Source organism: Punica granatum, chromosome 5, assembly GCF_007655135.1.
Source record: "Punica granatum isolate Tunisia-2019 chromosome 5, ASM765513v2, whole genome shotgun sequence".
Classification (NCBI taxonomy): Eukaryota; Viridiplantae; Streptophyta; class Magnoliopsida; order Myrtales; family Lythraceae; genus Punica; species Punica granatum.
Genome location: NC_045131.1, coordinates 16,948,049 through 16,969,131, shown reverse-complemented (window position 1 = coordinate 16,969,131; position 21,083 = coordinate 16,948,049). Strand labels below are relative to the sequence as shown.

The window sequence follows — 21,083 nt, the reverse complement described above, 5'->3', positions numbered from 1 at the left end:
TAGCGAAACAAATTCCTTTTTTATCCAAACAAGAAACATATATTATGTTTCTCCTGATAGTAGGCACATAATAACAGTCGTCAAGATCTAGTACAAGCCCAGTAGACAAAGACAGATGATAAGTCCCTATAGCTAATGCATCAACCCTTGTTCCATTTCCTACTTGTAGGTCCACCTCGCCTTTCGCCAACGTTCTACTGTTCCTTAGGTCCTGTACATTTCCACAAATTTGAGCATCACACCCGGTATTTAATACCCAAGATGTAAAAGTAGTAGATACATTAATCTTTATAACACGAATAGCTGAAGTGGAAGTCTTACTTCCCTTCGTCTTCCTCAACTCCTCTTGGCATACCTTACAATTCTGCTTCCAGTGGCTAGTGTTGCCACTGTGGAAGCAGTAATCATCCTTTGCCACCATGGCTTTGGGCTTCAAGACACTGAAGTCATACTTGGATGCGCCCTTAGCCTTCTTACCTTTCTTCTTGTCCTTGCCCTTTTTCTTGGTCATTTGGACCATTAGAACAGGCATCCCCTTGTTGATATTTTGTTCAACTGTTTTCAACATGCTAAGCAGTTTAGGGAATAGTTTGTTGTACTCGTTCATGTTGTAGTTCATAAAGAACTGATTGTAACTCCCGAGCAAAGACAGTAGGATTAAGTCTGTGGCCAACTCTTGACTAAGAGGAAATTCCAATCGTCCCAGAGTCTCCACGTACCCAATCATCTTGAGTACATGAGGACCTACTGAGCTGCCCTCAATCAACCTTTCTTGAAAAAAGCCTTCGAGACCTTGAACCTCTCATGCTGGGCTTGCTCTTGATAGAGTAGCTTCAGATGTACGATTATATAGCACGCCCCCATGTTCTGGTGTTGCTTCTAAAGCTTCAAATCCATGGTGGCTAGCATGAGACATTCGACGTTCACGGCATCATCTTGATGCTTCTTATAAGCATCTCTCTCAGCTCGGGTGGCCTTGTCAGGTGGTGGGACAGGAAGAGGTTACTCTAAGACATATAACTTTTTCTTCTATGTGAAAACAATTCTGAAGTTCCGGTACCAATCCAGGAAATTATTTCCAGACAGTTTGTCCTTTTCAAGGACTGATCATAAATAGAAGGCACTAGCAGCGTTCACAGTCGGGAAAACTACCATAGAAATACGCATAATAAGTATTCTGAGATAACAATATTTAATGAGGATTTTATTAAATATTACTCAAACTATTTTTATCAAGTCAATGACCCTCACCATTGATTTGGAAACTCTTATTCTCATAGTGGTCCAAGATCCATATTTCACTAAGTTCTGAGTCAGCGATGGTTGATTTTCCCAGAACTGGCTATTTAGGTAGGAAATCTCTTTTCCCAATTGCATAACATGCAACTCTTGATTAGTTGGGTGAATAACTCCTTATTTCGATCTACCTTGTAGATTGATTTCCAACTCCTTGCCTCTGAACTCTTAATCCGGCTTGCTCAGTTAAGTCCGATCCAACTGTAAACACCATGCCTTACCAGAATAGTTGGGGCATCCTGCAAGGGCAAGGTCTACACACTCATCGATCTTGGTCTTGTGAGGGTTACACGGTGAAAGGTTATTGACTTAATATTTTTGAGGGATTTTATCAATATTTAATCGATCTCACCATATGATATTACGTAACCATTACATAATAGTCCATACGTACAACTATTATACTAACACAACTAGGACCTAGTCTAGGTCTAACAGTCATGCACCGCAACTATCAAGTATAATCACAGAAGTACCAAGCATAAAATCCTATTTCATGCTTCTATCTACTCAAATTCTAACTAGCTAGGCTCTGATACCAATTGCTAGTTTCACGGGGCTACAGAAAAGTAGAAGAAGGAGAAATTCAAAATTTCCTACCTGTGAAACTAGACCTTAAGACCTATTAGAAGATTAGGAGTAGACAAAGTGTACCTGGAATTTTTCAAATCGTCAACCGAGCGTCCCAAGCATGATGCCTCTACAAGTATCCACATCGATTTCATTGACTGGTCCTTTAGATCAACGGTGCTAGCAGCCAACTCTTAAAGGAAATGCCGGTGCAACTCAAATACTTATAAGACTAATTGACTTCTTTGAATCGAACAGTTCGATCCAAACTCTCGTACACACATACACATATATACACAAACATGCACGCACACATATACATGTCATACACACATATATATCCATCCATACATTCTGCAGCCTTGTCCATGGGCTATATATAAGTCATTGGAAAGGCGTAGGAATACATGCAACAATAATATCAAGAAATTATTATTTCGAAAACTAGCTTATTTTAAATGAATATAATATCTTAAGACAATGGATTTGAAGTGTTAATGGGTTTTTGAAGAATAAACACCTAGGTATAAAATAAGAACTATTATTATCTTTAATTGATCTTATTATCTATAATCAATAATCTATATCTATTATACATATACATATATATATATATATATAACTATTATAAAAGTGCGAAACTCATTGAGGTGCTTTTCTACACAATTCTGTTTTTACCCTTCAATGTGTATAGACTTATTTCAGTTCTTGCTGCACACATTCAATGTAACTAGACCAATTTTAAATATTCAATGTATTTAGACAACTTTAGATTTATTTTTTTTCCGATAACGTGTAATTCATTTAATGTATTTAGACTAACTCTTACCATTCAACGTATAGACTAATTTTAGTTCTATTTCTAGGCTTTCAACATATCAATACAAAAATTCTTAATTTTCATTATATTATTTACGTTCCTTGATTAGTAAAAGAGTAACTCAAAGATGTGCATTTTCACACCTAAAGATACATATTTTTATTATTTACTATATATATAAAAAAAATTAGTTTAAAGGTATATATTTTTCATAAGTAGATACTTGCTTGCATTTATAAATTAATTTTAACACTAAGAGTCATGTCCTATCATTATATCTATATTTCTATAATATCTATTACTCTATCATTATATCTATATATAATATGAACCTTATTCGTGTGTTTTCACACATAGAGCACCAAATTGTGTCATTTTGCTTTCAAGAAGACAGTTAAAAAAAATTGATACCCTTTAAATTGTTTTCTCATATCGCCTACATGTTCATGCCCACCCCTCTCCAGCGTTAGGCCAAACGACATTATTCCCTACCCACCATCAAAGGGTCAAACATTCTACCTTTCTGGGAATGCGCATCTAGCTTGGTACATTCTCCCATCCTTTAACTTGGCACTTTGCTCGTCTCTTATTTCGCCTTTCTCCACCTCTCTCTTCGTGATTCATTGTCTTCCATTTTATGTTGACTCTACAATATGTGTTTTGCCAAATCTCCCCACCTCTCTCAGATGCTCGGTGTTGTTGATTACGCTTGCGCACCCAAGCATTGGTTATTCCTGAACATCCTGCTAAGATCGCTTATTGGTGCCGATTGCGTTCACCCGATCAAATATTTCATATTCATCCACTCCCACTGAATTTGCAAGGTAAATTTCCTCATGCCAGGAGTGCTCTGTCCTCTCTGTCATTCATATTGGTGCTTAGATTGGCTGTGGCAAACATCAACAAAGTCCTATTTTTTTGCTGTACGTCGTCTTCCGTTAATCAGAAAAGATTTTCTTCTATTTGCCTCATGTCCTCATTAATAATGATTGTTGTTCCTCTCCAATGTCCCTGCATTTTGTGCCCGCCAAGTGTTCGATGGATTTTTTTTTTTTGCATAAGTGATCTTGTGGCCGTACAGTAGAGGGGCGGCTTAAGCTAACGAGGCAAATATATATTTTTCGATAGATTTTAGTATATGAAGTAACCTACAAAAGATCTGCATCAATACGAAGAACAGCTCCATATATGTCCACACTGAGAGGAATAACAATATGTTGTAGCATTTTGTCAAACACTTTTTTCTTTCATAAAATAACCATCATGCTTTTGTAAAAGAATATATCCATATTCTTTTCTGACGTACTCTCATATCTATCTATTATAGATAGAGCCTTCTTATAGTAAACTTCATACTTTATAGACTATGAATAAAGTATATGATGCACTATTTGTCAAGCACTCGTGTGACCATAACCGAAATTAGTTTAGCGTTCTAAAATTGTATGTTGATTGCTTTTCGTTTGACTAAATATGCTAAGATAAGAACTACACAACATGTTTATTTCAGTAGCCAACACATTGTAGGAGGGGCTTAATTGAACTGAAGACCTGGATGTTCGACCAATGGATTGATCGATGATCACGATCTATCAGTCTATGTCTTTCAGGCTTAGAGAGTGCAGGCCTCCACTATAAAAGCCTCCTTAAATGGATTAAGGAATACAATTACAGGAGAGTGCATGCATCAAATATCATTCTAACGATCCGTAGCAGTCCAGTTACCAATTTACGCATCTATCGACATTACTTTCCAGTTGTTCATTCCACACATATTTTTAGACATTAATTTCGATTATTTAATGCTTCTCACAACTCGTTTTGCATGAGGTTTATTATTTATGCAACGAAACCATAGATAGGCAGAGCAACTTTGCGATTTCATATATCCTCCTTTTTAAATACTTTTCCATTAGATTCCGCCTATTGAAATTACGATAATCGGCTTGGTTCTTTTTTTTTTTTTTTCTTTTTTTTAAGCTAAGGTTGTTGAGTATGTCTCATATTAGAACTCGAAGACCCGAAGACCGGAGCAGTAGCAAGATCGGACGAAAAAAGAGAGGGGCGAGATCTCAGATTCCCCTGAGATTATATTTCATATTTTATAGAGATTTCGTTATATTTCTTAATTTTTAAATAGGGAAATTATATCTGGGGGATATTAGAGATATTTCTATTAATATCTTCAGAATATTTCACGTGGGGAATATCCTAGGGTTATATTATGATATCTTTGAGATATTATGTATTGTATCTATTTAAAGAGGAGAGGATCTTGTATTAAGATAACACGTTGTGTGAGAATCACAGATAATCTTCTTTGAAATGATCGGGTCTACTCCATTGGAGTCTCTAGGGTTTCGTAGATTGAGAGAGTGGTGAGAACTGAGAAGATGGTGAGGCTCTTCTTGGGTTGGGTCTTCTAACAGGGGCCGAGAAACATGAGTGCGATCTCGTTGTTGTAATTTTCGATTTATCTATCTAGTGAAATCTCTTACTTTGTCCATGGAAGTTTCTCTCGCCTTGAGGGTTTTACCACGTATATCCCGGTATTGATTGTTCTCTCTTCTCGATCTAAATTCCTCGAATTTGGCTTCTTCCACAACAATGGTATCAAAGCAACGGTCTCGGAGGGGGTGAAAATGCTAGGAGCAAAGTTCGAGGTGGAAGTTTGATGGATCGAATGACTTCGGGCTATGGAAGATCAAGATGAAGGCTTTGTTAGTGCAGCATGGTCTTGCAAGAGAACTAGAAGGAGAGAAGAAGCTGCCGCAACCCTATCATCCGAAAGAGAAGAAGACAATGAAGTTGAAGGCTTTGAGCGCTATCCACTTAAGCCTGTCAAATAAAGTTCTACAGGAGGTATACGATTAAGACTCGGCATAGAAAGTGTGGGTGAAGCTGGAGTCGCTATAGCAGCAAAAGTCCCTAACGAGCAAGCTGTACTTGAAGCAGTGATTGTACCAGTTGAAGATGAGTCGGGGACTTCCATTGGTGATCACATGGACCCCTTTAATCAGGTCTTGATGGATCTCGCAAATGTTGAGGTCAAGATTGAAGACGATGATCAGGCTTTATTGTTGTTATGTTATCTCCAGAAGATATAAAAGTGTTTCGCGGATACTATGCTATATAGTAGAACAAACATCACCTTGGAAGATTTCAAGGCATCATTGAACTCGAAGGAGTTGCATAAGAAGGTGACGGAGCACCATGGAGGCAACGGTGAAGGCTGAGTAGCAGGGGGTAGCTCGAGCAAGAAGGGGTCTCATGGCAGGAGCAAGTCAAGGGGCAGAAAGTCGATTTGCTGGAACTATAACGAGGAAAGCCATCTCAAGAGGGATTATCCAAGACGAAAAAGCAAGCAAGGCGCTTTCTTAGGGAATGCGGTAGTAGTAGAGGAAAACTACGAAGGAGAAGATATGCTTACAGCAACAAGTGCCGGCAATACAAGTACCAAATTTTTCACTACATCTGGCACGTCAGTTATCACGTGGATTCTTAATTTGGGATGCACTATTCATGTTTGCTATGATAAGGCATTGTTTTCTACTTATCGGTCCATAGAAGGTCGAAAAGTCTGTATGGCTAATGGTGACACATATAATGTTGTCGGGATGGGTGAAGCGCGAATCAACTTGTTTAATTGTAGTGAGATGTTATTGGCTAGTGTTAGGCATGTTCCGAGTGTCAGCACCCTATTTTGGCTCACCAGTTCGTACAATGTCTATCATCAACAATTTAGGCCACGACTTGAGCATCAATATGTAAGAAGGCTCGACAGAGCAGTAAATTATTATTCATTCTCAAGTCAACAGAAACAGGCAGATGATTCAAGCACATGATAGAAGGGCCCAAACAGCATCCAAACTGGCATTTTAAGAATCCAACACCGACAACACTATTTTCTACTGGTTCACTCGACCATCAAAAGATAATCAATATTGGGCTTCAAAAAATCTCTCACGCTGCTAAACAGATGAAAAGTGTCTTCAAACACATTTTGCATATCATCTGCTCTATACAGAGCAATTATCTAAATACAGACAACTTTACTGTGGAAGTCCAAAAATACCGGTTCATCCGAGAAAAGTTAATGCTTGATATCAGACATAGTCATATCCTGCAGTTCTACAGATCATGAACATCGCTTCAGATTGCTACTCGAAAGTCACATAGATTCCTCGAATGACTCCCGAGTGACAGAAGAAGCATACCTTTTAACGGAAATGCACAACCGAAGACTGGTCTGACGAAATATCGGCAAACAAAGTTAGCCATGCATTGCCTCGAAAACTACAGCGGACAAGCGCAATTGGGCAAATCAGACTGCAGAATCCCTTTCAGTTTCTCGAATGACCTCCGAAGAGCATAAAAGCCTGTTTTCAACAGAAATTCATTATCGGAGGTCCTTTTGGCAGAAACTTGACGTCAAAAGCTTGGCCAACATAGTGCTACTCATCCTAAGGCTCAATGTGAAATCTTCAAATGGAATTGCACAATCTATCTAGGCCCCAAAACAGTGCTTTTAGGTCTCAGATGAAGTTTTTCAATCCTTCGAGGTTTATTCTCAACAAACAAAGATTGCAAAGATCTCCGGATCATCCAAGCAATTCAGAAAGCAATCTAAGAAATTTGGTTGCTGACTCCTAGGACGTCTCCGGCTTCACATTTGCTGTCAGCACCCCATTTTGGCTCACCATTCCAAACAATAATATCAGCAATGGTCCAGACCATGACTTGAGTAGGAATACAAAAAATGGCTCGGTAGAGTAAGAAATCACTATTCATCCTCAAGTCGGCAAAATTGAGCAGAAGACATATACATGCGACAGAAAGACTCCAGAGGTCACCAAAGGGTAACAGAGTGACTAAAGAGCTCAACAACGTCCAAAACCGGCATTTCCACTGTACCACATGGATAGTCCTATTTTTCGATAGTTCACTCGACCGTCGGAAGATAGTCAATATTGGACTTTAAAAATCCACATCAATGTCAAACAGATGAAAAGTGTCTTCAAACGCATTTCGCAAATCATCTGCTCTATACAAAACAACTTTCTGTATACAGACAACTTTTCAGTGGAAATCCAAAAATGTCGATTCATCCAAGAAAAGTTAATGCCCGATGTCAGATACAGTCATGTCCAACAATTATGTAGAGCATGATCATTGCTTCAAATTGTCTTTCAGAAGTCGTACAGAGTCCTCTAACGACTTCCGAACGACAGAACAAACATACATTTCAACGGAAAATCTTATCCGAAGACTGGTCTGACAGAACATCGGTAAACCAAGTTAGTCATGCATTGCCTAGAAAACTGTAGCGGACATACGCAATTGGGCAAATCAGACAGCAATACCTCTTTCAGTTTCCCGAGTGACCTCCGAAGAGCAGAAAAGTCCGTTTTCAACAGAAATTCATAAAGTTGACGCCGGATGCCCGCGCTACACAGTGGTACACACTCCAAGGCTTAATGTGAAATTGTTGGACTGAACTGCACAACGCGTCTAGACCTCTTGAGCATTGCTTTAAAGGTCTCATATACACTTTTCAAGTCCTTAGAGATCCAATTTGGACAAACGGAGATCACAGTGATTTTCGAAGCGCCCAAGCAACTTAGGAAGCAATCTGAGAAATCCAGCTTCGAATTCCTAGGACGTCTCCGGCTTCCCATTTGCATTACTGGCTTAAGGGTCAGTTGTTCACGTTGTCTAACAATTCGTGTCAAAATGACCAACGTGAGATGTAGATATAAGATATGCTGTCAGAAGTGGTTAACTTCGCTCTGGTCACCCGAAACGGGCAAAACCAACTTTCAAGCCTCGTATGCACCCGAGGCATTCTTCTACGAAAATTGACAATCTTGGGCTCATTGGAATCGTTTTAGCACGCATATCGCCAATTCAACATTCAATTTGAACTACGAGCTTCGAATGCGTAATCAATCGAGATCCGAACTTCGTCCCGAACTTCCCTCAAGACTGTGGGGCCCACGGGTTACCCTAGCCGCCCCACAAATAGCCGCCCCACAAATTGACATAACCCATCCATTAATGCTTCATTCAATCAAAAACGCCTAATTCTCTTAAAAAATTCGGATCCTTTACTTAATTGCACTTTGTTTGCCTAATTGCATCATTAGCTTGCATATATATAGCCTACGCTTCTTCAACTTCAAGACACCTTCTCTTACATTAACACTTGCTATTTTCATCGAGCAAAAGCTCCCCAAGAGCTCAGCAAAATCGCAGCCCCCTTTGGCTTAGCAAACACCAAGCAAGAACATCAAAGACTTAAGTCGGAATCATCCCGGCTTAAATCCAAACTTCACCAAACTTCATATCCCACATGTTTTCGACCCCCTCTATCCATTTTCAGGCTTAGATTTTAAGTTTGAAGCCTCCAACCCATCGGAACAGCCACCACAGAACCAAACCCAGAAAATGGTCTTCTCGGGTAAAAAATGGCAACCCGCTTTTCAAGGCCTTCCGAGTCGGTTTGAGTTGCCAAAACCCATCAAACACCTCCCCACACAACCCTAGGTGTCAAGGAGTCAAGAAATCTAAGAAAAACTTGTCGGTTTTAACCAGGTGTCAAGGAGTCAAGAAATCTAAGAAAAACTTGTCGGTTTTAACCAGCACGAAGAAACAGCCCGACAGCCCAGTCGGGTCGATTTTTCTGACTGTTCTGTCGATCCAAGACCTCTTTCACAAAACGACCACCACAGTCACCTCCGGGGGTCAGTTAGGAGTCAGGAGCTGTTGACTTTGCCTCAAAATTCCACCGGGAGACACCGTGGCAATGTCCAACTTGACTGGTGCCAGACGGGTCCAAAATTCCAGACGTGTTCTATTTTCCGTGACCTTTGCAGGGCTGTATGGGTCGACCCAATAATTCTAGGACCAAACGACCACCACAGTCATCTCCGAGGGTCAGTTAGAAGTCAGAGCCGCTGACCTTGCCTCAAAATTCCATCGGGAACTTCCGTGGTGACGTCCGACCCGAATTTTGGCAGTCGGGTCTGTTCAGTGTTCTAGCCGGGTCTGTTTGTGCATTTCGGCTCTGTTCAATGAAAAACAGCCCAAACCCGACCCAACAAAGGTCCAATCCGACTTCTAATAGTCCCATCCCGCATCTCAGGACTATGTATGACCATTCCCAACTTAGAGGAGTTAGGACTTTTACATTCACGTTGCGTTTATGGAGTTATAAAGGGTTTTATGCATGTTTTATTTCCAATTTTTTATCTTTATGCACTTTCCATGTTATATCATGCATATTTATCATTGATTTATATGCTAGCATGTCAGGAAGCACTTGGATCGTAGTCGAGAAGAATATCCTAACCTGGGAAAGGCAAAGAGCTCACGGGTTTCCCTCCAAGGGAGGTGACCGAATGCTCTCTTGCTCATTTTGGGTAAGGAACGATCTTCTTGACCCGATCCAAGTTCGATTCCTGAGTTTCATCGTATTTTCCCACGTGCATGAAGTCGGTATTATTTTATTGATTCCTTAAATAATATGTTTGTGCATGTTTAAATGTGTTATTTAAGTCATGACAATACCGACTTTCATTTAATCGTGTCATTTATCGTGTTTGTTGCTTAAGCATGTGAGAAATGATTCGAAACGAGACGGGGAAACCTTGTGGAACCCTATTTAGACCATGGGACCTCTCGGCTTTCTCCAAGGAGAAGTGGCCGAGAGTCTCATGGACTCATACGGGTTGAATGAGGCTTTCTCTCCCTGTTTTGGATCCGATCTCGAATTTCGTGCAACTCGCAATTTCAATAACATCACAAACATCACATTGAAACGTCTCTTTTAAGCAATATGCATGGATTCACAATTCGGAGACCCTTTCGGGCCTATTAGGACTCGAAGATGTGTTTGGTCTATCTTGACCGAATCATCCTCGATCTTTCTTGACCCGTCTTGGTCACCAATGCACAAATTGTTTTTTTATAATTAATGTATTCGGCACAACCCTTAAGCATTAATTTTACAAACGGGTTAATCGGGACGCTCACATGATTAAACCCACTTCACACTAATAAAGTTTACACGAATTGTCCTTTAACTGATAACTCACATCGATGAGTTGTTAAATGACATTGGTGCCCTTTTCAAACTTATCAATTTCAAAACTTAAAACGCGCGCGATCCGATGTAGTATGGACGTCTGAAAAGGGCTTCTATGTCTCAACTTGAGTTTTTACCTTATTCCAAGTAACTCAGGTCAGCATACAGAAGATCTTTCTAGATCACTTTCGAGCAGATCGACCGATTCTTTGGCTTTGTCGAGGTTCTTGCACAACCCTTGACGATCCAGGGAATTGGTCGACACCGGCTATAGGCCGAGGTGGCCCACACTACGATGTTTCCCCTTTTCTGAAAACAATTTTCAAATAAAGGGCAAAATCGTCATTTCACAATTCAGCGACACCCCTAGGGTTAGCATGACAGAAACACTATAGTACGGGATAAGAACGGGCTACCTGTTCAGGTGTAGGTTCATCTGCATAGCCTTTTCTTATCTAGCTGATGAGGTTCTGTCATCCTAACCAAGGTTTTCAGAATCACGATTCTAGGTAGAATCGGTCGAGGGTCGTAGAATCGTGAATCGCGATTCGAATCGTGAATCGTAAGATTCTACCAATAATTAAAAAAAATTAAAAAAATAGTATATATATATATGTAGCATACATTCTGAGTAAAAAAAATCAATCCTTATTCATTCAAATAAAAATCACAAACCAACAAATCAACAATAAGTCATAAAATGATAAAAACACAAATTATTATTACAAATTATCGAAATTCATAAGTCCAAAATTCCAAATCAAACTCCCGAAATAAAAAGTTAACAACATAAGTCATAACTAATAATATAAAATGAACAGACAGATCAAATCTCATTCAAATCTTCATCATCACCAACATCATCATCATCAATTTCAGCAATTTCAATTTCAATTTCAACAATTTCAGCAATTTCAATTTCAACTCACAGAGTGAGTAGCACACCTGGAAACCTGTTTAGAACATTATCAAACATTATAGAGTGCCGATTAGCATAACGGGAAGATCTATGATCTGTCATGACGGAATTGTGCCTTTTGGTTGGCCTGACTGCAACAGAAGTTAAACAAGTCGAAATTTATGACAACTATGGACACGAATCTAATGTTATCCAGTAATTCTGTAACTGATCCTGACAATTGATTGAATTAGCAGCTGATCAGCAAAACTGGTTCTTTCATGCTTATTGTTTAATTTCAGCAATTTCAATTTCAATTTCAGCAATTTCAATTTCAATTTCAACAATTTCAGCAATTTCAATTTCAACTCACAGATTCAATTTCAATTTCAGCAATTTCAATTTCAATTTCAGCAGTGAGCAAAGTCTGGACTGACCTGAAGCTTAGACTGAAGCTCGGTGCTTTATCTTTTCTGCGATCGAAGCTTGGGCAGTGGACTGAAGCTCGGACTGAAGCTCGGAACCTCAGAGTCTTGGACTGAAACTCGATAGTCGGAACCGGAACAGAATAGATGATCGCGAAAGTCGGAACCGGAACAACTTGAAGGTCGTCGGAGCTTGGGCTGAATCTTCACAGAGGACCGCCGGAGAGAAACTTGGAACCTCGGATGAAAAGCGGACTGAGTGAAGCTAGGAGTTTCGAACTGAAACTCGAAAATTCGGAAGCGAAGTCGGACTGAAACTTGGAACCGGAGATGGCTCGGAAGCCGCAGAGAAACTCGAAACTGGAGATGTGAGCTTGGGCTGAATCTTCACGGAGGATCGCCGATCGCCTGAGAGAAACTTGGAACCGGAGATGTGTTAGGGTTAGGGCACTCAATTTCCGCGACTCGGGGAGGAAGAGATTAAGAGAAGAACGGGGAAAGGAAGGAAGGAGGGGGGGGGGACTGCTGGGCTCAGCGGAAATGGGCTGGGCTTCGGCCGGACTGCCACAGACGGCCCGAATGAGGCTTGGGCTTTGCCCCAGTCTGGGCTGGATCCGGAATCGCAAAATCGGCCCAATTCCGCGATTCCGCTATTCAAAGCCCGATTCAGTTCCGATTATGCATTTTCCGACTCACCTACCCGAATCGGAATCGGATGACTCCGTAGAATCGTAGAATCGTACGATTCTACGATTCAAATCATGATTCTGAAAACCATGATCCTAACATAGACTCGGGTAACTAGAACGGTTATCTCTGTCAGAAAACATGCAAAATGCTGATTAACCTTTCACTCGACCTAACCAAACACTAGATAATGGTTAGGAGGAATTCTAGATTCTAAATCTAGGGTCAAAACACGAGTTTGGCTAATTTAGTGGAAATTCAGTGTCACAATATAGAAAAATTGTAAAAGCAATCCACACACACGAGATTTGACTCTCTTTTTCAAGTTCTCAAAACAAAGCCGAATGCAAAATGTTTTGCATGATTCTTTACTTATCATATGGCATTTGCTTGCAAAAACACCCCTGGGTTAATAAACTTGCTAATCCACGTACATTCGGTTAATACAAACACATTGTCAGTTATTTACCTGTTGCTTGTTATCTTTTAGCACATGTTTGCCATGCGAGTCGAGCCTGATCCCTAGGCTGAATAATATTAGGGTTCATTGCCCTAATCATCGATCACAGGGTTCAACGCCCTAATCAACACTCATAGGGTCCAACGCCCTATTCAGTGAGACCGTGCATTGAATTTCAGTTCTTCGATCTTGTGCGCACCCGAATTTCATCTCGTCGGGGCATGCATGCGCGAAGCCTATGCAACACGGCTTGGGAGTGTCCACCTTCCTGGGGACGCACGACGGACGCACGTAAGAAGGAGTCACCACTTACCATTTTATGACCCGGAGGTCGAGGGCCGGCAAGTTACCTGGGTCTAGGGGTACGGGGTACACCTAAATACTAAGGCAATGGTCATACGGAATCGAAAATTCCGAATTCGGGGGTTCTATTACGTGCGGGCCTCTATCCCGCACGCCCTTTCGGTACTTTAGTTTGCTAGGCTTGCCGTTTTGTTTATTTACCGCGTGATTTTATGGTTGCACTTAACTCTCCCGTTTTGACACTGTGAAGTCGATGAATTGATCAAGTTGGGCCAATAATTCGAAAGGTGAGTAAGCTTGTGCGTCGGGGAATCGGTTCACTATCTTAGCGTTACAGTTCATCGAACCATGATGGTCGATTCCCTGTGTGAACTGAGACCACGAGTATTCGAGCTTACTCGTCTCTTGGTAACAATAGACCGACTTGACCGGTTTGACACTCGGACCTCTCGCTCTCCGATCAGGGATCCTTACAAATGAATGAGTGAATGTACAAATAAAATCCTTGCAATATTCTCTCGAATAATTACATAGTACGACTGAATAAGTAAATGGATCCCGATCGGTTTGCATTGGGGCAATATTCCACTCCGGCTCTCCATGTGTTTTGAATAACCGATAAATAAATTGAGGCAACGCGGGCTCGAAGAGCCGGGAGTCGGGTCCAATCGAACCGACGGTTTTCAGGAGAACCGATTAGTTCCCACTGTAACCGTTGGACCAATCGAGCTCCCGGGTGATATCTAAACACGTTTCACACATCCAATTCAAATTGCCTTCCACATAGGCCACATTTGGAGTGTGATGGTGACTCGAGGCTAGATCCCATTTCGCACTCGGGTTGCGCGCGCTCAGTGAGTTAGGAGGCGTTGGACCTCGTGTTCGATGATTTTTGGCGTTGGGCCCCGTGTAATGCGAAACCTATGGGCTCAGAGCCGAACCGCAACAAATTAGCAAAAAGCAAATGGAAAACAGAAAAAAACTGATAAAACTAATGAAAAATAGATGATAACTGACAAATATAGACAATTACGGACAAGTTCTGTATTAGGCTGAATGTACGTTATTTAATCGGTTATTATCCGAGGTTGATTGGCAAGCATTGCATCTAACCTAGGCAAACAAAGAAGTGGGTTGGGATATGGTTCTAGGCCAATTACATGTGTGAATTCGTTTTAGAACTCTATTCAGTGAGGTGTCACTGTGGTTTCACCGAATTAGTCAAACTTGTATTTTTTACTCTAGATTGGAACCTAACATTCCACCTATCCATTATCTAATGTTTGATTAAGTCGAATACATGATTAATCCAGTTCTTCATGTTTTGCAACGAAAATAAGAACGTCCACCACCGGATTTACAATAGGGGGTAGAAACACCGAAAGCGAACGGAATAGGCCATACGAATGGGCCGCCCCTTTCCGTCCATAGATTGAGGTGTTTTCGACCCCCTAATGCCTAGGATATCGGTGAATCATGGATTGACGATTATGCCCTTGGGTAATAAAACATGTGATGTTCAGATATAAATTAAAGATCGTGTGACACGAGAAGGTCTAAAAAGAACTTGCGCGCCTCGACTTGAGCCGCCTCAAATTGGGCCCGGACTTGAGTCATAATGCACGAGTACTCGCTAGACTCCGATTCTACTCGCATTACACATCTCAATGTTTTGTAATTGTGAGCTTTTTAAGGAAAATGGCATTTCCGCCGGTCCGTGAACCATCGATGCGTTTACGAATCAGTGATCAATTTATCCAATTATTTAGTCCAAGTGATTTAATTAATCGAATGACACGTCCCATTTCTCCCATTCGTGAAATTCTTCGATGATTATATTCCACATTGCGGTTATGGTTTTGATGGGTAATTGTCCGGATCTAGCATGCCTAACAAGTGACTTACACTTACATCACTAAGAGGAATATAACCACAAACAATTCCAAGAATCGCTTTAAAATGGTAGGAGAGACCAACCCTCACTCAAAGGGTCTCGAAGCTTTTGGCCATTCCCTAAGGATAGTCGGCCGAATGCCCTCGACTCGATATGAGTGTCAATGGGTCCCTCTCGCATCAATTTTAACCGACCCTTGCATGCATCAAGTAACGTGCACACGAGAATAACACACATCCCATTAAGTCAATGTCGACATGATCTCAGTTACACAAATGAACACGTAAGACAATCAAAAACAATCGCAATTTAGAGACTCAACAAAGCGATATTTACTCATTTAATGATAAACTCGGAAGTGAATCACGGGAAACGCACGGCATCACGGAACGAAGAGATCCAAGACTTCGAGTGGGTCAAGGAAGATGGCCGTAGGTTTTCCTTGACACAACCGACCCATAGGGTCTCCCCCTCCTAGATTCTGAACCTTTCTCGTCGTGCCATCACATTTCAATCACGATTAGAGACATCACGATCATGGGAACGATTAAATCCGGAAGGATGAGATGGTCATGGACCCTAGAGAGTCAAAGAGGCTCACGGCTCCCCATATGAGGCTTGGCCGAGAGGTTCTATGGCTCTCTTGAGTCTATGTCGGCCTCATCCCTTTAGATTCGAGCCATTTCACGTTATGCATGCATATCGTATGATAATAAAAATCTAAAACGTGGGGAAATGAACACATTTGAAGGAGGAGAGAACCTCATGTCCTCGGATGAGCTAGGAGAGCTCACGACACCCTCCAATGGGTACCAGCCGTGAGCCTTCATGGCTCCTCCCCGACATGAAGGTCTCTTCCACTCCGACCATGGCCCCTTCCCGTCATGGCATGCACATTTATACGATGTATGGATGTAGCAAAAAAAGAATAAAACACATAACATTGCATGGGGTTGCATGGGAGTACATGAATCTGCATGGAAGAAAATAACTCGCATGTTCTTCAATTAACGATCACCTCGACGCCTTAAGACAAACAAATATGAAGAACCTAACTTCTCTAAGTCGTAGAGGAATATTACCTAGCCTCAATGTACGAGGGAAAGAGTCGGGGAAGCGGCGAGAGGGTCGGGTGACCCGGCTAGACGTCACGGGCAGAAGACACCCGCAAGGCAACTTCGAGAAAACGGGGTCGACACGCTAGCTCCAACCACGGCACGGTGCAAGATCAGGTTCCTTGGACTCCTAAGGGACGGACCTAGACGTTCGTGGACAGTCCCGAACGTGCCAAGGCCTAGACAAACCCGAAACAGTGAGAGAAAGTTCGGTGAAAAACAACGGAACCCGATAAAAGGAAAGGAGTGAAACGGAGGTTGTGCATAGTTGTATAGCTCTTGGACCATGACCACCTCTTCACGGGGAAGAGTGAGGGTCGTGAGGGACCCTTCGAATGTGATGGCACGACTCGCCGAAGTCGTGGGAAGAAATGGCACGTCGTAGAAATCCGGATGCACCCGATGACGGTCTTAGGACCTGATGGTTCTCACGGCTAGAATGTGATATTAGAGGCTTCAAATGGAAAATCTGAGCTCAGGAATGGAGTTAGAGGGTGGGAAATATGTAGGATATGAAGTTTGGTTATGTTTGGCTTGAGTCGGACCGGGCGGAGCTCAGGATACCGGGTGGTTTTCCGTCGGTTTTGGCCGGTTTTGGCCTTGGGGCGGGTCGGACGAAATGAGGGAGAGGGCTGGGGTTTGAGAGGATTTTAGAGAGAAATTGGCTTGAGAGAGAGTGAGAATGAAGAAGTCATTAGAGTTAATGATGCTATGGAACTTATAGGAGGCTCTAATGATGCAATTAAGCAAAATTAAGTGGGGTTAGGGGGTTAATGTGGCTGCCGAATTTTGGAGGGAGATTAGGGTGGGGTTTGTGTCACTTAGAGTATGGGGGAAGCAAGGGAGAAGTGATGGGAGGTGATGGATGGGTGATGGATGTAAGTGTGTAAGAAAATATTTCAAATTGCGTGGTGGAGGGAGGAGGAGGAAGGGTTGAGCCGCCGGCCATGGGTTCTGGCCGTGGCTAGGTGCGGCTGAGCTGTGGGTCCCATTCGACTAGGAGAAAAGCCGGGAGAAGCTCGAGGCTCGATTGAACGCGCGTCCGATCCCTGAGGTTCGATTAATTGATAGATTTGGGATGCTCATACGAAGAAAATTTAAATGAGCCTAATATCGCCATATGTCATGTGAACGAATGTTTGGACGGCTCGGCACCTCGAGAGTCGGTTTTGTCCCATTTGGGCATTCGGAGTGGAGTTAACCGCCCCTGTTCTCCAATTGCTCTTTTGTGTATTGTGGTGCTCGTCCTGGTGAGCTTTTCTTCTTATGTGGGATCATTAGATCACCGTCCTTGATCGAAGACCATTAGCTGGAGGCGACCTAGGGGCTCGTGATTCGGGTGTTATCGATGTTTACCGAATGTCCTGAGGTGTTCGGGGATCGCTGTGATCTCTGTTTGCCATGAATATGCCTCGAAGACTCGCCGAGAGGCGCTTGTGACTACTGAAACATCCCTTGGGAAACCAAGTCGAGTTCTGAAAGGTCATCTGAAGCTTGTTCCATGATCTTGGTGGTCCCTGAGTGCATGCAGACCCATTTCCGGGTGCTGTTTACTTGTCCGTGGATCGGGAGCCCAGGAGCCCTGTTAGAAAAGGCGTCCGTGAGAGTTCGGGGGTGTCCCGGATTAAGCAAGATGCCTCTGAAATGCGCCCGGACGTACCATTTGCCACTTTGGCACCGAGAGGGATTTTTAGAGTCCCACATTGGGCATCTTTCGATGCTTCGGTGATGAATAGTGCCACAGTGCCAGCTATTGTTGCTTCGGGGCCCGTCGTCTGTTTACTCTTCAGATTGCCCTCCCGTGCTCTCCTAGTGGACCCTGCTGTCCTCTTGTTATTCATGATTCTGTGCCCGCACATTCGCCTCCGATTTTCCGATCTTGAATTGTGTCCCAAGCTTTGGTCGGAAGTCCTCTGTTGGAGCCGGTGGACCAAAATGGGGTGCTAACATATCTTTTCCCTAAACTCACGGTGAGTTAGAGCAGAATAATAATCGAACATGAGTCGACGGGAATTCAGCCATTTGTAATTTGTATTTATTGTTTTTGAGAGTATTGTAAGGATTTTATTTTGTACATTCATTCTGTAAGAATTCTTGACGATAAGCGAACGGTTCAAGAGTTGAGTTAAACGAATCGGTCCAATACTTGCCCAAAGGAAAGTAAATCCAAGATCTTGCGATTCTTGTTCACGCAAGGATTCAACCTCCATGGTTCGATGAACTGTAACGCGAGATTGTGAACCAACTTCCCGACATACGGATTTACTTCTCTCTTGGCTTCTCAACCGACATCGTTTAATTTATCGAATTACAGTGTCAAAACGTGCGAGCTGAGCGCAACTTAATCAACACGGTAAATAATAAAACATGCAAGCCTAGCAAACCAGAGTATCGAAAGGGCGTGCAGGATATAGGCCCGCACGTAACATGAACCCCTGAACTCGGACTTTCCGGTTCCGCACAGATCAATACCTTAACAGCAACTAGGTGTTCCATACCCCTAGAACCGGGTAACTTATCCGCCCTCGACATTCGGGTCGTAAAATGATAAGTAGCGACTCCTTTTCATGCATGTCCGTCACGCGTCCCCACGGGAAGGTGGACACTCCCAAGCCGTGCGATCCAAAAGCGCGCAATGCGGGCCCTGACGAGAGTCCACATTCGGGTCCATACAGCTTGGCAACTCCATTGGGGACATACTTAATAGGTTTGGGCTCAATCCCGTTTGCTTGCTTGCATGTTCATTTATCGCTTTCTGCACTTTTACTTTAAGCACATTTATTTTACGTACAGTTACTTTCCTGCACTTACATTGCATCATTCTAGAAGATTTAGGTACCGAACGCCTGAAATCCCACGGGCGCCGATCTAGGAAGCTAGGTTAGTTAGAGGTTCCGGTTAAGGGAACGGATTGAGTCGGCTTTGCCACCGAACCGACCCCCAAAGATCCTCGCTCGATTTCAAGGAATTGATAACCTTTAATCGGGAACCCCCATTCCTAGTTAGTGATTTTCCCAGTAGCACACCAAAACCATACATAAACAGGGACCGTCATGCTGGACCAAAATTGCCTTCATGCCGTCAACCGACCCAAAGTTCAGTCTTTGAGTCGGCCCGTAGTTTTCTTTTAGGCGGACCTTTTGCTGTTTTTCACAAAGAGCGATGTACATTGTACCAGATACAATTATAATTTATTCTTTCTACACCTGCATGCATGTTTTCAAACAAACTAGGACATTGCATTGGTTTATTGCTTAAGTTCCCTTTTTCAAATGAATCATCTTCGTAATTCTGGAAACTTGAATCAAATCAATGCAACGGCATTAGCTTTTGAAAACTCATACATTGCCTGCATTTGATGTTTGCATAGTAACTACCATGTCCCGCACGACAAGCGAGTTGTGCCGACCTTCGCGGGTAGACCACCCGCGGTCTTCACCTCTCTATGGCGAGACGTGCTATAACCAGAGGCCGTCCATCCCGACCACCCACCTCGCACGACAGGTGAGTTGTGCCAACCTTCGTGGGTAGACCACTCGCGGTTTTCACCTCTCCATGGTGAGACGTACTATGACCAGAGGCCGTCCATCCCGGCCACCCACCCCGCATGACAGGCGAGTTGTGCCAACCTTTGCGGGTAGACTACCTACGGTCTTCACCTCTCCATAGCGAGACGTGCTATGACCAGAGGTCGTCCATCCCGGCCACCCACCTCGCACGATAGGCGAGTTGTGCCAACCTTCGCGGGTAGACCACCCGCAGTCTTCACTTCCCCATAAAGAGATGTGTTGTGACCAGAAGCCGAGTTCATCTCGGCCACCCACCCCACACGATAGGCGAGTTATGCCAACTATCGCGGGTAGACCACCCGCGGTCTTCACCTCTCCATGGTGAGACTTGCTATGACCAGAGGCCGTCTAGCTCGGCCACTCACCCCGCATGACCGACGAGTCATGCCAACCTTCACGGGAAGATCACCTACGGCCTTCATCCTTCCTCCATGGCAAGGCGAGCTGTGGACCGAGGGCCGACCCACCTTCCCAGGTGAGACTAACCGACACTAACTTCTTGCTAACAGAGAGCATCACCGCGTGATCAAATGCACATATCTCCGCAAGACCTTGCGCATCTACTAGCGACTAAGCGCGCCTCACACATGTTCACACTAACTAATACATGCATGCTCAACGTATTAATGCATGTCTCTTGGTGTGCTCGCACGACGCCTAGCAGGCCAGTTCTCTTCCCTATACTCTTGCATTGAAATCCTGAACAGTTCATGCTCCTTCATTGTTTTCTTTTCCAATTGCAGAAAATCCTCAACAAGAAGACAGCCTGAATACTGAGCGACCACAATTGAGAAAACCCTCTCATCCAGCTCCTTAGGATTTCAACACTAAGTCCCCATTCTTACTCCACAGAGCAAGACTGCAAGCAAATCAGTGTCACCGCTTTGCAGCGCCCTGCGCTATTCCTCAATATTGACCTTTACTTTCGCAATTCTTGCACTTTCCTATCAAGCCTGCATT

General features: G+C 42.9%; 1 long non-coding RNA gene across 1 annotated transcript; it reads left to right on the top strand.

Annotated features, from left to right (window-relative positions):
• Window positions 1-3,060: 3,060 nt before the first annotated feature.
• On the top strand, window positions 3,061-5,012 carry LOC116207347. Its single transcript, XR_004156908.1, has 3 exons — window positions 3,061-3,231; window positions 3,373-3,510; window positions 4,667-5,012. It is a non-coding gene; the product is annotated as an uncharacterized LOC116207347 (long non-coding RNA).
• Window positions 5,013-21,083: the final 16,071 nt, after the last annotated feature.